At 35.3% G+C, this 22,438-nt stretch overlaps 1 protein-coding gene across 32 annotated transcripts in view; it reads right to left on the bottom strand.

Moving 5' to 3' along the window:
* CACNA2D1 (calcium voltage-gated channel auxiliary subunit alpha2delta 1) overlaps nt 1–22,438 on the bottom strand; it is a 484,107-nt gene that overhangs the window by 350,553 nt on the left and 111,116 nt on the right.

Raw genomic sequence — 22,438 nt, 5'->3', positions numbered from 1 at the left:
ACAACCTTCCTAAGACTTTTATACATAGGTATTCAGGTGCCACAGAGTAAACACCCCTGCAGTTGTCTTCTGGACAAGCATCTCAGTATTAGAATTTATTGTTCTTATTCAGTATTTCTTTAGAAAATAAGTTTTTTCCCTGGCTCCCTTTGGTCCCATTCCTGTCCTCCAAAAGTTATTCTATGAATTATTTTAAAGAAATTGGGGGGAGAGGGGATTGCTTTGGGAGTGAAGATGGAAGGAGCACGCATATCACAGCTGGCTTCTGTGGCTTCCCTATCTAGTAAACACACACACACACACCTGAATTCTTAGCTTCTTTATTGAGTCACTGAATTGATGTACTTTGTTGAGTAGTCTAGGCAGATTAAAAATTATGTCTACTTAAATATCTGTCTCACAAACACAGACTTGTCTCTTCCAGACACTAGTTTAATCTTCCCTATCTGTAAGGAATCTGATGCTAATTGAGCAGGTTTTCTTCTGGTATTAATTTTAATTATTTAGAGCAGCATGAAGCTCTTCATAATTTCCCACCTGACAACTGGGACCCAAAACAGCTGCCTATGGTTTTATGCTCCTATGAACACACTGGATATCAGAGAGTCAGTAAGCTCAGGAATGCATTCTCTGTGTGCTCCACTGAGGTTTATGAAAATGAACTCTTTTGGAGGAGTTCAGAGGGATCTGCCACTGAGAACGATGTCCAAGCCACTGTGCAAAGTACAGTGACAGTCAGAGATCTCAAAGGAGCTGCAGGAAGAGAGCCTCCCTGCTGAAATGAACACAGTCCATGATTAAATAATAAATCACAGCCATGTAGCCAGTGTGCAACAGCCACTACCATCAGAAGGGCACCATGACCACATAGTGCAAATATTTAGTTCTACACAGTTGTCTGTCTTCATGACATCCAACTGAAATAGTTATGTATCTGTCCTTTCTAAAGAAAATGATGAACACTATTTGTTTAGGATGAATTGAGAGCTGAAATATTATTCAAATTTATCCAACACAAAAAAGTACAAGGAAACCTAGTTATAGATCCATACATTTAAATCTACCCCCAAGCATGGCTGTGAGAATCAAATGCTCAACATGTGAATAATTTAGCACAAACATCTTTTGACACCTCACATTTGTTTCTTCTTTTCGTGAAAGAACAAAAGGCTTCCTATACGAACACACAGTATTATATTTGCTTTCAGATGCACCGATTCAGGATACAATGAACCAGATGAATTATTCATTTTCAAGTTGCAATTGTTTGTGGAAAGAAGTGTGCAGAGGCCCAGTATAAAAAGTTACGTAAAAGCAAGAATAGAAATGGACAAAGAGAAAAGGGGCATGCCATTCTAAAAAAGTAACCAACCACATAATTTATTTTTAACTCTAAAATATCATCATAGAAAGTGCTTTGATTAAGAAATTAAATATTATTCTCAATGAGTAAAAAGACATGAGAGAAAAAGAACCACCATTTAACCTGCCACAGTTGAAATAAACTTCAGTGATCATGAATCTCTCTTGGCAAATACCTGGTCAGCTATTGGCTCTGAAACCCCAGCCAATATTTACTGCCTTTCTACAAACCTGCTCCAAATAGGAGCAGACTGTCTTTCTAATTTTTATAACCCTGGTAGCTGGTAGAGTGTCCGGCATGCATCAAAGATCAGTAAATATTTGGAGTGAATAACTTTATCATTGGCTCCAGCAATAGTGACTTAATAGGCCTTCCCCAAGTCAATCATTTTCCATTGAAAATATTCGGCCTCATATGTACATATAACTAAAAAAAATTTATATGAATATATGAATATGCATTCATAACATATGTATAAGTATATAAGGTAAATCACACACATATACATCTATTTGCATACCATTTCTTGCCCATTTTCAATTCTTTCTTTTGTGAACTCATTTTATGTGGGATCTCCCAGATTAATTTTCTAAGACTTCGTCTTATTTTTTTGCCTTTTTTTCTAGCAAAGTGTCCTCAACTTTACCTTCCTTCCCTTCTATCTAATGTGTTCATTTCCATTATCAATTTTTATATGCTCTTGGCATATTCCTTTTACATGGCACTTTGGTCTTGTTTCAGAAATGAAAAATCTCTTATCTAAGGATATTTATTATCACTTTTTGAAGTTTTCTTCTGTTTCCTGCATCATCTCTACTGCCTCCATTTTCCTTTTGTCTTTTTCTTCTTTTCATCCTGTTTGTCATTTTGACATTCTCATTATGTTCAAAGCTTTCCTCAATTATATGTACTGTATCTATCCATGTAAGAGTGAGGTACTGCAAAGCATACTGAATGTTCTTTGTGACTTGACAAGTTTGCCGATACATGGCCTTTATTACAGGGTGATCAGTTGGTGACCTGGCCATTTTGTTTGTGAATCCCACAATGTCAGTCTTTACAGATCTTATCTCTGAGCCAAAATCTCCAAAAGGCCTCTGAACTCCTAATTTGGGGATTCCCAAGAGTGAAGGAAATCAGGAATCTCACGGCTCAAAGTACAGACTTCATTTAACTCCGAAATGAATTTCCTCTTTTAGAATGGTAATACTTCTTATAGAATGATGACATTTAATCTGAGCACAGAGATTCTTGGGTTCAACCCAAAGCTGAGTTCAGGGAGAATGGGATTTGGGGAACAAACTTCTTTTAAGTATTCAACCAGTTGTTTTGTCTTCAGCTCTACCTTGGACCCAACTAACCTTTCAAAGTCATCTTGTGGCTCCAGTTTCTAGACTCTTCCCAAGTTCTGAGACACAATGGGTTTTTTATTTTTCCTTAAAGTAGTACATATATATTATATATTACCACAGTGTAGGCACTTATCTTTTTTGTTCCTTCTTCTCTTCTACATCAATGATCACTCTTCTGGCACTAAACTTTGTTAATATTCCTTATCTGACATTATCTTCTTTAATCTTTATCCTCACGGATTTAAACCTCCTTATCCCTTAACTTTATTTTAATGGGAATTTTGGAAGTAAACAAAATTACTTAAATTACTTGTTTAAACCCCATGCTTAATCATAACTCAAGTAAACTTTTATTTTGTTTAACAATAACATATACGGGGACAGCTATATTTTGATATGGTTAAACATGCTGGTAAATTTACTTCTTACTGTTAGAAAGTACGTACTTGAAATTGATAATAAAGTAACTTTATTATACAAAATCCAAAGATTTTGTGTTTGTTTGATGGGAGGAATAATTATAACATAAAAGCATGCTAGAAAAATTTTTTTAATCTGAAATCAGGCTCTTTATTACAGGTCTTTTTCTCTCATATCTAGGAATTCAGAGTTACTGACACACAAAATTTCTACATGGCGGCATGATTCATCATTTACTTTTACTGTAACTGAAGTTTCTGTTGCAATAAAAATATAACTCTTTGTACTTTGAGATGAGCTGTTTTATTTTTAGGAGAGAAGTATGTTTAAAAAATGAAAAGATTGATTAAATGTTAATAGTAAGTTATATAATTACCTATCTCTTAATGTTAAAAACCTATTTCGAAGGTCATGGAATCTTTCACGCTTAAAAATCATTAAATCTCTTGTAACAAAATAGATGGTTACCCAAATTTGGAGTAGTTGTACCCCTGAGGCCCAACTATATATATCAAAATTTAAATTAATGGTCTAAAAAGAATCAATACTATCTTTCTGAAATTTCCTAAGGTGATTACACCAGTAAGTTTAAGAGCTGATTTAATTTCTACTTTTCTATGTACATTTTAAGTTGTTAAAATAGTTTTTGTCTTTATAAGCTTCCATATTCACTTCATAAAAATCTAAATATTAACAAGAGAACAAAGAAAAAAATTAACCTAAAACATATCAATTGAATGTAAGTATAAGGAGACCTGTTATGAATATTTTTTACATGCTAAATTAAACAGAAAACAGAGGGAAGATTTGCCATCCAATTATTAGCTTTATATAATTTTTCAGGAAAGGAAATGATATACAACCTATCGCTTTGGGAGGAAGAAAGCAAGTATTTACAATAGTCCATAGTTTACCTATTTCCTTAAATATCCTATAAGGGGGAAAAATTTAAGTTAATATAAAATATTCCTTGTTATAGTGAGATACCCAGTATCAGAGTAGAAAAGATTTATTCATTTCAACTCAACGACAAGAACACCAGGTTCAATTACTCCTATGCATTTGCAGAAAAAAAAAAAAAAACAGTTCTCTCTAAAGTGCACTGTGACTTAGACATTGTATTTGGAGGGATAGTTTCAAAATGTAGTAGGACAAACAGTTTAGTGATTTACAGTGTATGCACATAAATAAGTCACTATCACTGTAACACAGAACAACTCTGTGACAGCAAACAGAGGTGTGGCAGCCTTCAGAACCAGAGTTGTTATAGTAGATGAAGCTTTGAGCTACCAAGTAAATTAGCAAAAGAGACATATAACTAGAAATCTTGGAATAGCCGGGAGGATTTTGATGAATTTAGAGAAATTTAGGCCCAAAGGCACGTTTACTTTTTCAATTGATATACAATGTAACTAGAGCATGTCCTACTTTCCAACAAAGCAGAGTATATCACTACCTCCTATGTATTACCACTCTATATGTTCTTTATGGTTCCACTTGTATAATATTCTAATTAATCATATATGAATATGAAATCTTACATCCCCCTAAATCTATATATCTCATAATAATAATATATACATTAAATAAGATTCTAACACTAGATGTTAAAACGACCTCTTCATGTAATTGGAGACTAAATATCTGCAAAGATCTTTTTGTAGTTTAGGGTCTAGGATACTATGTTTGTTTACTTAAAAAAAATAAATAAATAAATCCATTACCTTATTGAGTAGTTTAACAACAATCTTGATAATAGATACATGACATAAATGTCTCCTGACAGTCAATATTGAAGAAAGACACTTTTTCGGAGAAAGCCTAAAAGTCACTTTACCACTGATTTTTCATATCTATCTAATTAGAAGTGTATTTCTTCTAATCTTATTGGAGAAGCAGGAATAGAAAGAATATGCATAATTTGGTAGACTAGCAAACCTCAAACAAGGTCAAGATTAATTTTCAAAAGAAATTAAAATGAAGTCTCATTGTAATTACAGAATTAAAAAGATCCTTATTAATAATAATAATATATTTCTAGGAGGTAGTGACTATATTTATTCCTGAGATTACCTTCAACCTTTTTAATCTAATTGTGGTCTTCACCAATATTTGTGTCTTATGGCATTGTTCAGCTCATTCTATAAACACAACTTTCCAGAAACGTATTATATTTAAGGTGCTGGAGGCCAAAAATAAAGCATTTTATGGTATAACAGAAGGGGTAATAAGACATCTTACAAGTAAATTATGTATTCATTCACCTTCATAAAGAACCCTATTTACAAATGAGACCCAAACATCATTTTCACAATTACTCTTGTAATGTGGACATATGAGAAGGAGAATTTCTGGCTAAGGGGTAGTTTTAATTAGAAACAAGTAGGGTACAAAGACTTTTCTCATTAACTACATTAAAAGAAAATTATCATAAAATGCATAACTAATTAGAAAATGTTATTCAAAAAACTTTTCAATTCAATACAAAGAAATGTGCACAGTTATTGTAGGGCCATAAATATCCATTAGAATTACTAAGTGGTATTTAGTGATTTTTAAAGTGCTCTAGTATTAAGGAATGGCTGTAAAAGTATCACATAAATATTTTCAATAAACTCGAAGTCCAAGGGAAGTAGACATTCCCATGGACTACCCATCTTTTTAATTCTGAATTTACTAAGACATAGTATTAGAGGAAAGGGATTTAACTGCAATGCCACTAGAAGACGTATTATATTACAGAGTCACCTTATGAAGTCCTCTGAGATTCTATTATCTTCCTTTCTCATATACTTATGTTTCAAGGGTTGTCATAATCCAGGTTTTCCATTATTTTCTATAATACTATTAATCCCTAAAGGACAATATCTTCTACTTTTATCTACAATTGGAGACTAGAACTCATGAGTTAAGTTTTCTTTGCCACCATTTTAAAGTTCATATTTATAGTTCAATCACAATATGGAATTTATTTGAACTGAACAGTCTTACAAATGTCTTTTACAATGACGCAAGTTAAAATAGGTACAAATAAAGTAAAAATGATGCTAAATATCAATTTCTTTTGTCTGACCTGGGAAAATAGGGAAAAAAATATCTCTACCTGTGATACAGACATGTTGTTAGCATTAAAGAGATGTTATCCATAAAACGAAAGTTGATCTTACACCAAACTAATCTCAGTAGTTTTTCATTTGTTTGTTTTTTTATTTTATAATGATTTTTTTTCCATCATAGCTGGTTTACAGTGTTCTGTCAATTTTCTGCTATACAGCAAGGTGACCCAGTCGCACATACATGTATACATTCTTTTTTCTCACGTTATCATGCTCCATCATAAGTGACTGGATATAGTTCTCAGTGCTATACAGCAGGATCTCATTGTGGTTGCCAAGGGGTAGGGGGAGGGAGTGTTTGGGTTTTTTTTTTGAAGGGATAGGTTAAAGCAGAACTTTTATTTTTTCATTACTGGTCTTTTTGTTTGTTTTTGTTTTTCATTCATTGTATTCTTAGAAACAAAAACAAAGACAATTTAATGTAAAAAGTGAGAATAGGCTTATTTAACTCAAAGTCTCCTCATTATTATTATATCCATACTTTGTTATTTGAATAGCAATCAAATAAACATAATTCAAGATAATTTCTACAGCTCTAAAAGAACAGGACTGTAGAAAACCAGAAAATATTAGCGAGACCATTAAGGAAACAAAGTTATAGATAGATGTATAGATAGATAGATAGATAGATAGATAGATAATATTTTTTGTCTCTTTAGAGCTGTACCTGCAGCATATGGAGGTTCCCAGCCTGAGTAGAATTGGAGCTATTGCTGTCGACCTACACCAGAGCCACAGCAGCACCAGATCTGATCTGCATCTGTGACCTACACCACAGCTCATGGCAACGCCAGATCCTTAACCCAGTGAGCAAGGCCAGGGATTGAACCCGTGACCTCATGGTTCCTAGTCAGATTTGTTTCTGCTGTGCCAAGACGGGAACTCCAAAGTTATATTTTAATCATTAAGGAACTTACTCAGAAAATATTTTTTGAACATTCACCATACAACAGGCACTAGTAGAGGAACTACAGACACAACATGAATAAAAAGTGAAATGGGTCCTAATATACATTACTGCCTAGAGAGACAATTTAAAAAAAACACACAAAAACTGCGATAACAATTTGTGATCATTACTTGGAAAGTAATATAGGAGTCTCTGACTCAGAATGACATCTGACTATGGGTGAGCCATCTAATTTAAAAAATAGAGTCAAACATGCCTTTTTGGATCAACTGACCTTGACAATGAGATACAAGGAATGAACCTAAAGCACTGGGCTGAGGAAGGAAACAGAATACAGAAATAATTATAGGCGGAGGGAAGATAAGCACCCATGAACTGGAGCCATGTGAGAGGCCAAGTTTAATGAAGGAGGTCAGAGAGGAAAAGACAAACCAGATGTACAAGGGCTCATAGGCCTTTATAGGCACACAGATTTTATTCTTCATGAGTAACATTTTATAACACTTTATATGCCAATTGACAGGAATTTGAAAGCTCTTCTATGATTTAACATACAGATCATGTTGTCCTCATTAAACAAAACTGAAAACAGTGAGTAATTCATAAAATTAGAGTACTATAGAATATGTGTAAAAAGCCTTGGTATTTTGCTACATTTTGTTATTGTAGGTATATAGGAAATATTCTTCAGCAGTAATTATCTCTATCTCCTTAAGTATGAGTACTATCAACATGTTTTTCAACCGAGAGCCATTATTAAGTGATAGTGAACCAAGGGACAGTTTCTTAAGTTAGAACATTCAGCATTATGAGGTTATTGTGCTCAGAATACTGATCATTCACATGTTATCGATGTAACTAATTTCTTCATGGCATAAAAAATATCAAAGGGAACCAAAATATTATAAATATTTTAACATAAAAATACATAATATAGATCCTAAAATTAAAAATATTTTATTTCTATAACTCTCCTTTCAAAAAACAGCCTAAATAATTCAATACAGTGATAAGAAGGCAGGTTCTGGATGACTGATATTTGTGATTATAAAGAAAATTAAATTTTATAAAAGAAAAATAAGTTGACAAATAAGATCTAAATTTAATCATGGTAACTTAATTTACATATTACAATTTCATTGTAAGTGAATAAAAGTTGAGATATAGGAAAGTGAATGGTTAAAGCAAAGTTTGTTAACCAAATAGAAACCTTATGATCGTGTGGTAGAAACTTTCAGAGCTCAATTTAAGGAAATGTAATAAAAAGCTTTGAAATATATAGTGTCTCAGCTCTATAATATCTAATTCTGATAGTTTATTTAAGGGAATAAATTGAGGATGTGGGAAATGTCTACCTACATGTGTGCATGTCAACAATATTTATATAGAGACAAACAGAAGTTAAATCTCTTTGTCCACCAAAGGGGGATTGTCAGCTAAGTGGTATTATGTTCAACATAGTTGAGACAAAATAAAACTATGTTTTAAAGTCATGGTCAAGAATAAGGGAAAATGTAGGAGGTGTGATGATATGTTACAGAAATGATACAACATGGCTTTAAAGATCATCAGTTTTTATCACTTTCAAATGATCCTGGTTCTACCACTAGTCAATACAGCTCTTTGTTTGTTTCTTTTGTCTTTTTAGGGTCATACCCAAGGCATATGGAGGTTCCCAGGCTAGGGGTCGAATGGAAGCTGTAGCCACTGGCCTACACCATAGCCACAGCCACGCCAGATCTGAACCACATCTGCAACCTACACTATAGCTCATGGCAACACTGGATCCTTAACCCACCGAGCGAGGCCAGGGATTAAACCCACATCCTCATGTTGGGTTCATTAAACACTGAACCACAAAGGGTACTCAATATTGTGATTTTTTGGAAAATATATTTATCTGAGTTTCAGATAAATCCTCCCTAAAATGATAATTGTGAAGAGTAACTGAGAAAATGCATTTAAAATATTTTGCAAGAGTCTGATGCATGCATGTACAGTTATGACGGCATAACTTTTTAAGTAAATATTTTTAAAGTACATATTTGTATCTTTTAATTTTTAAAGTAATTAAGTGTATAGAAGTAACTGAATAATATAGACCAAAAATATAAATTATAGTTGTCTCTGGATAATAGAATTAATGTATTTCCCATCCTCACATTTCTTTTTTCTTTTTTTTTTTTTCGGTCTTTCGTCTTTTGAGGGCCGAACCCACAGCACATGGAGGTTCCCAGGGAAGGGGTCTAATTGGAGCTGTAGCTGCTGGCCCATGCCAGAGCCACAGCAACAACAGATCCGAGCTGTGTCTTCGGCCTCCACCACAGCTCATGGCAATGCCAGATCCTTAACCCACTGAGCAAGGCCAGGTATCGAACCAGCAACCTCATGTTCCTAGTCAAATTCACTTCCGCTGCTCCATGACGGGAACTCCCCATCCTCATATTTCTTACATTAAATATGTATATTTTGTAAGACAAACATTACTATAATAAGTACTAAATTAAAAAAAACTCTATTACATATTATATCTATGATTTCTACAACTGCTTAAATTTATTTTTAAGGTAAAGCAGTATACACATTCTTTTTGACCATTTTTATTCATATCCAATGCTTCTTTGAAAAACAAATGTTTTCTAAAAGAATCAGATGAATAAATAATGCTTAAGACACTGCATTTTAAATCTTAATAATGTTTGGTTTCTTTTATATCTGAATCTCAAAGGATCGAAGTTTGCCAAGGCAGACAGTAAATACTTTGGTTTGCTTAATTTTATTTAATTTTATTTTTTTTTTGCTTAATTTTATTTTTTTTCTATATTATATTTTCCATCTTAGCTTAGTTGAAAATTGAGGGAAAAAAAGTTATATTCATTTTCATTAATTTTTACAGACACTAAAGGAATTGTACTTGTGTCCAAAATGCTAATAAAAGCATTTATTCTTCCAGTCAGCGCTATGTGCTGGTCATTAAAGAATTTAAGAAAGCCAGAGAATATTGTTTTCAACCAATTCTTCAAAATTGGTTATTAATGAGACTTCTGGCAAAAACAGTATTCTTAGTTATTCCTACAGTCAGCATACCAAAGAAACAGAGTGAATATCAAGAACATGCAGCAAAAATTTCAAGAAAATATCACGCTGGCAATCATAAAGCTTCTGAGAGAAATACTTAGCTCAAACCTTTGCTAGCCTTTTCCTTTAAAAAATATTAGAACCTTTATTAATTTACATAGTTCATATTTGGGTAAGGAATAAGTATCCACCTATTTTAATTAGTGATTTTAAACAGCAGGCAATCTCTCCCAACTCAAAATATGTTCAATCACCCTAAAATACTATTATATTCACTACAGTATAGAAATGGGGTAACCTTATCCATCACTATGCCAGTGATAACTTGGTAATTCAAAGCAAACATGACTAATGTTAACAAAGGCTTCCTCCCTCTCCGTTTCACCAGTCCACTAAAAAAAAAAAAAAGAACAAATAGCTTTGTTTCTCCCGCTCTAAAATTTCAAGCACGTCACCTTCTTAACCAATATAGTTAGTGCTGAAAAATCAATGAGAAAGGAAAGATAGCTAAAGGAAATCCACAAATAACTTTGAATAAAAATTTTTATCTTCCTACAGGAAATTTTATCACAGATATTGGAAGTAACAGAAACTGTCAGATTTGGATTTTCTGCATATATACCTAAACGTAACTATAAAAGGAATACTTTCTTACTGACTAATGACATGGTAAGAACTGCATATAATTTACGACTAAATAATATTACCTAAAAAAGTGTATTTAAAATTGAGGAGTTCCCGTTGTGGCTCAGCAGTAACAAACCTAAGCAGTAACCATTAAGACGTGGGTTTGATCCCTGACCTTGCACAGTGGGTTAAGTTGTCCACATTGCTGTGAGCCGTGGGTTATGTTGCAGACGTGGCTCAGACCCTGCATTGCTGTGGCTGCGGTGTAGGACTGCAGCTGCAGCTCTGATCTAATCTGGCCCCTAGCAAAGGAACTTCCATATGCCACACGTGCACCCTAAAAAGCAAAATATATATGTATATGTATATAAATATACATGTTTATGTGTATATATACATATATATCTATAATTGAAAAGCAATTATATGGTTTGCTTACAGGAATCCAAATGTTTACTTTATTAGCATTTTTTCATTAATGGAATTAAGACTAATAAATTGGTACCATTTTGCCATTTAATGAACATAATTTTACCTGGCGGGAGAGACCCTGGTGGCATGATGACATGCATATAGCTACCTTTTCCTCGGCAGTCATCTCCTTGCTTCTCCTGAATGTATCAGTCCAGCTCTTTGCCTCTGCTGAATCAATCACAAGAAACTCTGGGCAAATGATCTATTACAATTTGCATTAATTTGCTAAGATTGCCTTAACAAAATACCACTGGTTAAGACTGGGTGGCTTAAACAATGGAAATTTATTTGTTCACAATTCTGGATGCTAGAAGTTCAAGTTTATGATGTCAGGAGGGCTGGTTTCTTCTCAGGCCTTTAACCTGGGCTTATAGATGGCCACCTTTTCCCTGTGTCTTCAATGGTCTTCCCTCTGTACTCCTCTGTGTCCTAACCTCCTTATAAGGACATTAGTCACACTGGATGAGAGCCCACTCTAATGACTTCATTTTAACTTAATTACATTTCTAGAGACCCTATCTCCAAGTATAGATACACCCTGAGGAGTGGGGGGTTAGGTCTTCAACGTGCAAATTTGGAGAGGGACACAATTCAGCCCAAAACAATATCCAAGAGAAAAAAATTATTCTACAGGGCTTCTCTCCCCAATGGGGCAAAACATTTACTGAAACTTGCATGGAAACCCAGTAAAGGACTCAAAGGTATAAGATCCAGGAAGAGTTAGCCTCTAGGATCTATGGTGCCTACCCTAAACCCAAGGTGGAGGCAGTCCCCTGTAAGGTTTTTTGACCTTAAAGTCAAGAAGGATGATTTCAGCCATCTGTCCTCTCTGGGTATTGGGGAAGTGGGAAAGGGCTAATGATGGAGCATTTGGGGGATATATGAGTGAATATGATATGATTGCATTTTTTTTCCTGATTTAGCAACTTTTCTCTATGTTTGAAATAATTTTGAAATTATTTTTTAAGAATGAATATATATGTATAACTGGGTCATCCTGCTGTACAGCAGAAACTGGTACATTATAAATCAACCATACTTTAATTAAAAATGGTGATTAAAATTAAATTATTTTTAAGTTAAACCAATTTTTTTTAAATGCAAGAAAGTGAGTAGGACGTTTTCTTTGTCTTGAGGCTCAGAATGTGCAGGGAGGCTCTAGGTCAGAGGACTGGTGGAAAGCTCTGCTACAACATGGACCCAAAGAATTCTTTGCCTTTTAATGCCCATGGGATTCCTGCATGAGATGTATTTCAACAACCAAACTGTAGCCCCAGGATGGACAGAAAAAATCTAAGTCCAGACAGAAGACCAAGGAAACAGATCAGAACATACTTTAGTGAAAAGAAACATATAAAGGAGATTGATGGACACATGAACAAAAAAAAAAGTGAAATGGATGCAGAGTAAAAAAACAAAATCATGAGTTCCCAGGAACAAAAAATTAAGCAGATGAATTAAAGGAGGGTTTTCATTGTGGATATCTCAACTATCAGCCTGAAAGTTCAAATATATATTTTACTTGACATATAATAATACTGTTCATGTTTTAAAATCCATAAAATTTAAATAAAATCTCTCATGGAGTTCCTGGAGTGGCTCAGCATTGCTGTGAGGTGTGGGGTAGGTCGCACACACAGTTCGGATACCATGTTGCTGTGGCAGCTGCAGTTCTGGTTCCCCCCTAGCCTGGGAACTTGCATATGCTACAGGTGCAGCCCTAAAAAGAAAAAAGAATCACCAGGAATTACTAAAGGAAATAGATAACGAATAAAGTAGTTTTGGTTATTTTATACCATAATTTAATTTAACCATTTAAAATAATTACTTTAAGCATATTTAACACATTGATCTCATCATTTATGGGGCAAAACTCTTCTGGAACTTGTGTTTCTGCCTATTTGTATTGGGTATATAACCTTGATAACTCAATTATTTCCTTTCACCACTAACTGCCTGTATAAACATAAATCAGACTGTTATTTCTATGATTAAATCTTGGAAAAAATTATCATCAAAAATTCTCAGCCTTGGAGTTCCCATCATGGCGCAGCAGAAACGAATCCAACTAGGAACCATGAGGTTGTAGGTTTGATCCCTGGCCTCACTCAGTGGGTTGAGGATCTAGCCTTGCCATGAACTGTGGTGTTGGTTCCAGACGTGGCTCAGATCTGGCATTGCTGTGGCTGTGGCGTAGGCTGGCAGCTGTAGCTCCTATTAGACCCCTAGCCTGGGAACCACAACATGCTGCAGGTGGGGCCCTAAAAAGACAAAAGACAAAAAAAAAAAAAAAAAAATTCTCAGCCTTGCTGGATCTAACTCCAATTCCTCTTCTTCTTCTTCTTCTTTTTTTTTTTTTCCCCCAACTTCTCATACAGAGAAAAATCCAGTTCCTTAAAAGGAAATATGTCCATGAGTTATGCTGGATAACTTAATGAGAACTTCTTTGATAATAAGAACTAAACACAATGAAATGACTTCCTATGACCAGAAAAGAGAGCTAAAGATACTAAATCAGGATCTATTGTATAAAACCAAAATATTTAATTCAGTAACATATGAGCAGGTAACACTACAAAGGGAATCTGAGTACTAATGTCATCAAGGGCACATTAGGCAGACCCCAGCCTTTCTCTCTTCGATGTCCCTTGAGTATTATCCAATTTTTAAACATTATCTGTACCATACATACGATTTGAGTTTATATAACCTCCCAAGAGTCTTTTGGAGCTCACTGTCTCATAAAAAGCATACATAATTTCCCCTTTTTAAACACTGTTACTAAAATGGAGAAGTGGGAAATTACTATTGTCACTAAACACAACAAAAATGTATACTGCCAGCTCCCCCTGTAATGGACGCCTACTTAGAAGGCAATAAAACACTGGCAGATCACAGGGATAATTTCCCTGTGTGAGTGGAGCAGAGAGGAAAAGTATGGCCTTCCTTGACAGGAACTGCCTTTAAGTCTTTAAACTGTCCTCCTTCCAGTATTTATTCAGTGTGCCTTCCATGCAGCTTTGAGACACTGTTTCAAATCAGCATGCGAGTCTGAATCCCTTCAGGGAGAGCAGCTGAGGACCTTAACGGTAATTCAAACTTGGTGACTTCTCTCAAGATGGGCACTTGCTGCCACTTGCTGCTTCTTAATATGCTGATTTAGCTTCCAATGGTGATGGGGCAATTGGTGTGAAATGTCAGCTAAGGACTAGACACTACCATTTAGTGAGCAGAAATCTGATCTCAGAGTTGCAGCAACACTGAAGTAGTCCTGATTTTCCTGGCCAGATGCAGCAGGCATTTGCTGTCAGTGAAATTAAGCTTTCCTCCTCCAAAGTCCCAAAAGATAACATCATTTTCAAATAATAAAGTTCCAGTAAATAATTAGTTGGGAGCAAAGGAATGACAGTGAATACACTAAGCATCTACAACTTGGGGGAAGAACGACAAGTCCATGACTTTTCACAGGTTCTTTATATTTTACTAAACAAACTATGCTGGCCTCCATGTCTTACCTTTCCTAGTGCAGATGCCTCTCCCTGACCCCACTCACTGAGTAAGTGTTTTTGTCCTTTAACTATAGACCATGCCCACATGTCTCACACAGTTATTTTAAGAAATCAGACTGCATTTGGATGCAGCACTTCATTTGGATGTGTGTGGAGTTCTGGTGGCTTGATTACCTTGTTTTCCTACAAATAGACCTTGAGACATTTGGAGATTCTAGCCGAAGACTGCAGCTACTCTTGAAACACTGACCAAAGAGAGGTTCACCTCCTTCAGTGAAAGTAATGCTCTTCTAACCAGTCTATGGCTTCAGGAGAGATGCACTTTAAACCATGAGAGAGAAGGGGACAACCCCCAGTCCACCAGATCTGCGGAACCAGCCCTGAGGATCACTGGGGTGACAAGGGTCACAGCCAGGTCGCCTTCACTTCCAGTTTTTCACTATTTGTAAACGCAAGTTGGCTAATTTAAGAATACTTTAGGTTTAAAAAGGCAAATAACCCACTTAGTTCTTCATCTTTGCCTTTAACTAATGCTTAGGGAGCTAGTCAAACTAACACCTTGAAGTACCAACAGAGAAGCATAATATAAAAAAAAAAAAAAAATTGGTTTCATTGGTTATAATAAGAGAGTGACTATCTGGCTTCGTATCTCAGTTTAGAAATAAGAACCTTTCTAATTAATTTTGATCTTTAGACCATGACTGTATATACTGTACTATCTAGACCAATATCTGAAACATTTACTATCTAAAATACTCCCAAAATACATTCACTTACTGGTGTAAAAGCCCCAGCACAGTGTGCAGCTTATAGATACACTGAAATTGTTGCTTTTCAGATACGAGCCCAAGTAATTACACTGAGCTTAATAACACCTTTGGATCTTATGATTTCTATCTCCAACAAACAGATAATCACACATTTTTATGTAAATACTTAACACAGGACAAATAACAGTAAGGCTATAGAATGGAAAGGCTAGCTTTCTCTCCTTTGTTCCCTCCATCCCTCCCTTCTCTTTCAGTTCTTCTCTCTTTTACATACACCATAATTAAAATTAAAATAAGCTATTATTACCACTTCTTTTGTATCAAATAAGACAGGGTAATATTTTTAAGCAAAAATAACAACATAGAACTGCATGACTTTGGATAATACACTTAAAACTTTCTAATTCTATACTTCCTCCCCTTATCACATTATATTATCATAAGAAAACAAAGGTCAAAAGGAGGAAGAGGGGAAGTATAAGAGAACGAGACAGGGGAGCAGGGGAAGAAAAGAAAGAAGTTATTAAATAGAATAATACAGGTAAAATACTCAGCAGAGTGCACCTAATAAGTGCAAGGCAGAGTGAGGAGCAAGACTATTATAAAACTTGGGAATTAAATGGATCTGGGTTCAAATCCTCGGGCAAATATCTTTATAAAAGAGTAATAATAATACTATAGCAAGTGGAAGTACATTGTAAGGATTAAATCAGTAAATGCAAATAAAGCTCTTAGTATAGTGCCTAGTATATCATAAGTGCTTAATAAGTTGTTATTACTAATACCCTTCTATATGAGGTGTCATATGAGATGTGTTATTTTAAAAAACTATTTAATATTTAAACTATAGGTGTCATCACTCTCTACTAAGAAAATGCGAAAATCAATTTCATTTCAAAGGGTATAATTAGTGAGTCTTAACATAGTTATTAATAAAGGCATCATAAATTATATACTTGCTTAATCTATTTTGATCTCTCATTTAAAAATGCCTATTTAAAAGGGAAACGTTCATTATGCAAAGTTGTTTAATGAAAATGAACATTTCTTCAACAAACTCAGTACTGTGAACTGCAAGCAAAAATGACCATTGAACATCTACATTTTAAAGAATATCCCAAGCACATAAATATCATACTGAATGATCTATTTAATGATTTTCCTTTTTAAGAGATCATATTATGTTGTTATACTGAGGGAACAAATGGCCTAGGCTGTGAAATATGGGGCAATAAATTCTCTGTAAACCCTCTTGGAGAAAATGAGTCATTATTATTTATTAGACTTTTAAGTCAGCTGACCTAGAATTTCCGATAAAAGGCAGTGTAAATAATCAGAGGTGACTGGTTTTTCAGGCAACAATAGAGCAACTTTTCTAGGAGGAGTGGTAATTAGGGAGTGATGAGTCCTGGGACTAAATGAACAAATTACCCAGAAAAGAGGTAGGCAGTCTCTGGTAAAGAATGCCATGGCCGTCAAGGCACAGCATGGTTCTTGCTCTTCACTGGGCCCTGACAGTATGAGTTGCCCTAGAATACAAGGTCTGTGGACAGCAGGATCACAATCCACAGTCCAGCAGGCTGGCATGCCGCCTGTAGCTGAGATAACACAGGCAAGACGGAGCATAGGAGCTGGTATGTGTAATCAGTAACTGCAACTTTTAGGCTAAATTAAATAAATAAATAAATCTGGAAGACAGATGTTTGCCCCAGCCAGCCTGTTAATTTTGAACTGATTATGCTGCCAACTACAAAGGCACTAATCTGTACAGTCATGTGAGTTTTTGACATTATTATAATAATTAAAAATACATCTATCATTTAAAATTAAGCCCTGCATATAGAACCATATTACACATATTATACTGGGCCAAATGCACCTGGTCAATCGTACCTAATAAGTCTATCAGAAGCCCTGCTATCTAAAACAAAAAAGTTAGTGAAGAAATAGAAGAAAGATTACAGATGACTATTTCTTTAAAAGAAAAATATCAATAATGCCCCATATGCTTTTTGATTCCATTTATATGACTTAATTCTAATAAAATAATCTAGTTTTCCCATATGTAAAGGCGTGCTATAAGCAATACTGTCTTAATATAGAAACAAAATTAATGCCTATCAATAGGAGGTTGGTTAAATAAATAATATATTCATATATGTAAAGCCATTTGAAAGAATTATATATTAATATCCAGTGACAAAAATACCCATGAAATAGTGATAAGTAACACACACACAATGCTAAAGGGTCATCACACTATAAAAGGTAGTTTTCCTCTGTATGTAAAAATACATCTGCCATTTAAACTGGATGGTGAACTCCTAGGGAATTTTTTGTTTTCATCTTTTTTTTTTTGGCTATGCTCATGGCACGCAGAAGTTCCTGGGCCAGGGATCAAACCCACATCACAGCAATGGCCAAAGCCACTGCAGCCACAATCCAGGATCCTAAACTACCGGACCACCAGGGAACTCCTGTTTACATCTTAAACTAGATTTTCTATGGTTTAAATTATTTACAACAAGGATATATTTGTATATTTAGCAACTTAAGAATAAATTTATCAGAATCATCTAACACACATATGTAATAGCTAACACGTAACATACAACCCAGAGAATAAAGCATTTCCCACTGTACCTAGATCACGTGCCAATAAAAACGGCTGACTTGCAGTTACACTGTGCTTTATCAGAGCACTCCTCGATAAAGGTACCACCTTCGATTCTAACCTATACTTTTTTTGTTGTTTTTGTTTTTTTGGCTTTTGTCCTTTTTTTAGGCATATGGAGGTTCTCAGGCTAGGGGTCTAATCAGAGCTATAGCTGCCAGCCTACACCACAGCCACAGCAACGTCACATCTGAGCCACGTCTGCTACCCACACCACAGCTCACAGCAACACTGGATCCTTAACCCACTGAGCAAGGCCAGGGATCAAACCCGCAACCTCATGGTTCCTAGTCAGATTCGTTTCCACTGCACCACGATGGGAACTCCTCTAACCTATACATTTTAAGAAAGTTGGAGAATAAGCATTTGATCATTTCTAGAATACAGAAATGAAAACAGATTGGAAAATAAGTCTATATGAGGAAGTTAAAGAAACGAGGGTTCATTAGGTCATCAAGCTACAGTATACTGTCAATAAACAGAGTCAAGGAAACCTGGGTTGAAAATCTCTCCTACCTCACTCTCAGATGGCTCAGTCTTATTAGGTAATACCTCTGATCTTCAGACACAACCTACAGCATACCTACCTTATCAGGCTGTTCCAAAGATTTAATGTGAGAATGTGCGTAAAGTATTTAACACAATGTCTGCCAATGATGACTCAGCATCAGAGAATCATCAGCATGTATTTGCCAAGAACACTCAGCTATGATGAACTGATGATGGCTCCTACCACCCCAACACCCCTCTACACATACATAATGAGATATTCATGTAAGAAGAACACCCATCAAATGTTAATATATACTGGAAACAGAAAACGTAAGTTTAAATTGGACAAGGACATGGATATTAGAAGTTATTTTCTTGACTATTAAGCTAAGCAACAACCATAGAGTATAACAACTGTGGAAGTTTCATCACTAAAAATATGTGAGAAAAGAACAGCTAGTCTCTAAACTTGCTGGTTGAGACATTCACCTGCCTGAGAGAAAAGTCAGAAAAATGAATATCCAAAATCCCTTCAAGATTCATGATTCTATAGTATTTTAATTAAATTAACAGGGTATTCTATCATTCTCATGGTAAATGGTGGCTGGGGATTTTAAGTAGCACAGACAGCTCATCTCTCCAAATGAGCTCTTAAAAAAAAAAGTATGGAGAACAGATTCAAAGAACTTTTGTATATACCAAAAAAGGCTGGGTGATGTTGGGTACATCATAAAGGGCTTCTGCCTGCATGTTCTCCTTAAAGTTAGAAAAATGAATTCAGAGGAAGGTGAGAGTTTATGTATTTCTATGGGATAAAAGGGATATGGAAAAGGCAGAAAACTAGACACCAAAAGATTTTTTAAAAGTAAAAGCATTTAGAAGTTACAATACCGCCTGAAGATGAACTCCACAAAAAGCTAAAACAGGGAGTTTCCATCGTGGCACAGTGGTTAACGAATCCGACTAGGAACCATGAGGTTGCGCGTTCGGTCCCTGCCCTTGCTCAGTGGGTTAACGATCCGGCATTGCCGTGAGCTGTGGTGTAGGTTGCAGATGAGGCTCGGATCCCGCGTTGCTGTGGCTCTGGCGTAGGCCGGTGGCTACAGCTCTGATTCGACCCCTAGCCTGGGAACCTCCATATGCAGCGGGAGCAGCCCAAGAAATAGCTAAAAAGATAAATAAATAAATAAATAAAAAGCTAAAACAGTGCTTACCTTCAACAAACACTACTTGATCAGACTGTCTACAAATTTATGGCATGCTATAAAGTTTTATCAAGATTCCACTAAGTAAACCAAAAAAGGTAGCCTTGGATTAGCACTGTTTCTCTGTATTTTCATATAAAACATCATCCATTAGCACATTCAGATCAGAGCATGTCTACTGTTCTGCTGGGTCAAGTTTGCCATTTTATAAAACAGAAGTGGAATAAAACACGGCTTTTCCTTTTGCCTCACTTTAAGATTTTTATTTTAACAATCATCCTAGGTTTCATAGACTCCCAAGTTACCATGTAAAGTTCAATGACTATCACTGTAGAAACAATCCTATACAAGTGGTTAAGAACTCCAAGTCCAATTCCAGTTCTACTACTAATCACCTGTGGGTGGGGGCTGGCCAGCTTCATGGGTCTTGGAGCCACAGTGGTCAGAGAGAGCCCTTCACCCAGAAGGACCCCACAATCAGTCTAACGATATGCTGCTGCCATCTTTAAATTCCTATTAACTTTTTAATAAGGACCCCACATTCTCATTTGCACAGGGCCCTACAAATTATGTAGTTGTTACTGCCTGTGATCTTTGCAAATCACAATTCATCTAACTTTCATTCTCCTCCAGGTGATCAACAACCCAACACTTCCTTTTCCCCTAATTTTTTGCAAGTGTGGTGACATCAGAGCATACATTATCTTTGTCAAATTGTCAACACAGCAATGCGATTGGCATAGTTTCAATATTACTTTCTGATCCTAAAGAATTAAGCCAACTCAAGTCTATGAGAATTGCATTCCCAAAAGAGATTTCTTTTTGCAGAAACAGATTATCAAGAATGTTGCCCAGAACCTAAACACCCTCCACTAGAAAACGAGGTACACTGTACCATTAAGTGTACCTCTATCTTAAAGGTATACTTGGAAGCTACCTTTTTTTTTTCCAAAAGTGTCTTTGTTCAGACAGTCATTTAGTGCAAATGCTACTTCATGAAATGGGGGAGGAGAAAGTACTCTCTCTAGCACAGAGTGATTTACAACCGAAATTGTTGTTTAGAAACACTTGGCTTCTAACTTTGCAGTAATATATCAATCAGTACAGAATGTTATGAAAATTAAAGCACTGAGTATGGTGCCAAGTAACAGCATCATTACAGGTATATGGATCTATCTGTTTGCTTCTTAGGGTGATCTAAGAGGTCTTAAACACAGCACTTAGTGTTTACCCATCCCTTCTGTTTGGCCCCCAATTTCTATTATTATAAATACTTTAGATTTAAAATCCATAAAGATCATACTAAAGTGTGTAACTCGAGAGAGGAAATGTGCTGGTCTATCTGGAGATTTCCATTTAACACATTAGCAAATGGTATCAAGAAATACAGGCATCTCTGATTTAAAACCATCATCTACTTCAGAAAAATCCTATGTTCAGAGTGAAAACTATGCTATCACCTACAGTAATATTTAGTCAAATGGAAAAAAAATACAATCCACACCTACATATACATATATAGGTTTGAATTCTTTTCTTTGTAAAGTTGGACAATTTTTTTAAAAAATTCCTTAGGCTTTCACTTTTTCATCTAGAAAATGAGAACAATCATACCTCTTTTGCAGAACAGAAATTGTGTTAGAAATATAAAGAAAGAACCTAACAAACTGTTTGGACCGTAATTGATATTCAATAAATGCTAACTATTCCTCTGTTCTTGACTATGAAAACTCCAAAGACTTTCACTCTTCTCTATTTAAGTAACCCACCCATTCATGGATGCCTCAACCTTCTTTATTACCCAGAATCCTTAATTTCTTTAATTTCTTTAATTTACCACAATTTCTTGTTTCTCCATTGTTCTCAATAAACATACATTTTATATACATAGAAATGTTTACTCTCTTAAACCATTATCAGACTCCACCTATCACAGTTCATGATTTCAAATAAATCAACTACTGCTGACTAATTCCTACGTATCCCTCCAGAGTAAGTTTATAAAATTTACTCTGATAAATCTTAATCCAAGGTGGATTTGACAGTCCTTTCATTCACCTCCTGTTCGCACTGTGTCAGGCTTTGTTAGAGAAAGTTAAATTGATTATATATGCAATCATTATATAGAAAGAATGGGACTCTGTAGAAAAAAAACAAAAAAAAGCAAAGTTTTCCTTTCTTTCCTCTGATCCTTCAAAATGAATTTTCTCTAGACTGTCTTTACTAAAATTCACATTAAATCTTGAAAAGGTCTTGACACAGACTCAGGCTGGCTGGATCCACATTTTAACTGAGTACCACAATTCTGTAGGAGAGACAATGTCCCAGCTAAAAAACTCCATCTCTTACTCCCCCTTGAGCAAGGGTCATCTAGTGAGATGAATACAAAAGGAACAGAATGGGACTTTGAGAAATCTCTTGAGTTGCCCACGTCCAGTTTTCTATTTT

The sequence above is a fragment of the Sus scrofa genome, chromosome 9 (assembly GCF_054392235.1).
Source record: "Sus scrofa isolate SSC_HxYL_T2T_F1_AM1 chromosome 9, Sscrofa_HxYL_maternal_Yorkshire_Landrace_v2.0, whole genome shotgun sequence".
Classification (NCBI taxonomy): Eukaryota; Metazoa; Chordata; class Mammalia; order Artiodactyla; family Suidae; genus Sus; species Sus scrofa.
This window is presented reverse-complemented; position numbering and strand designations above follow the sequence as displayed.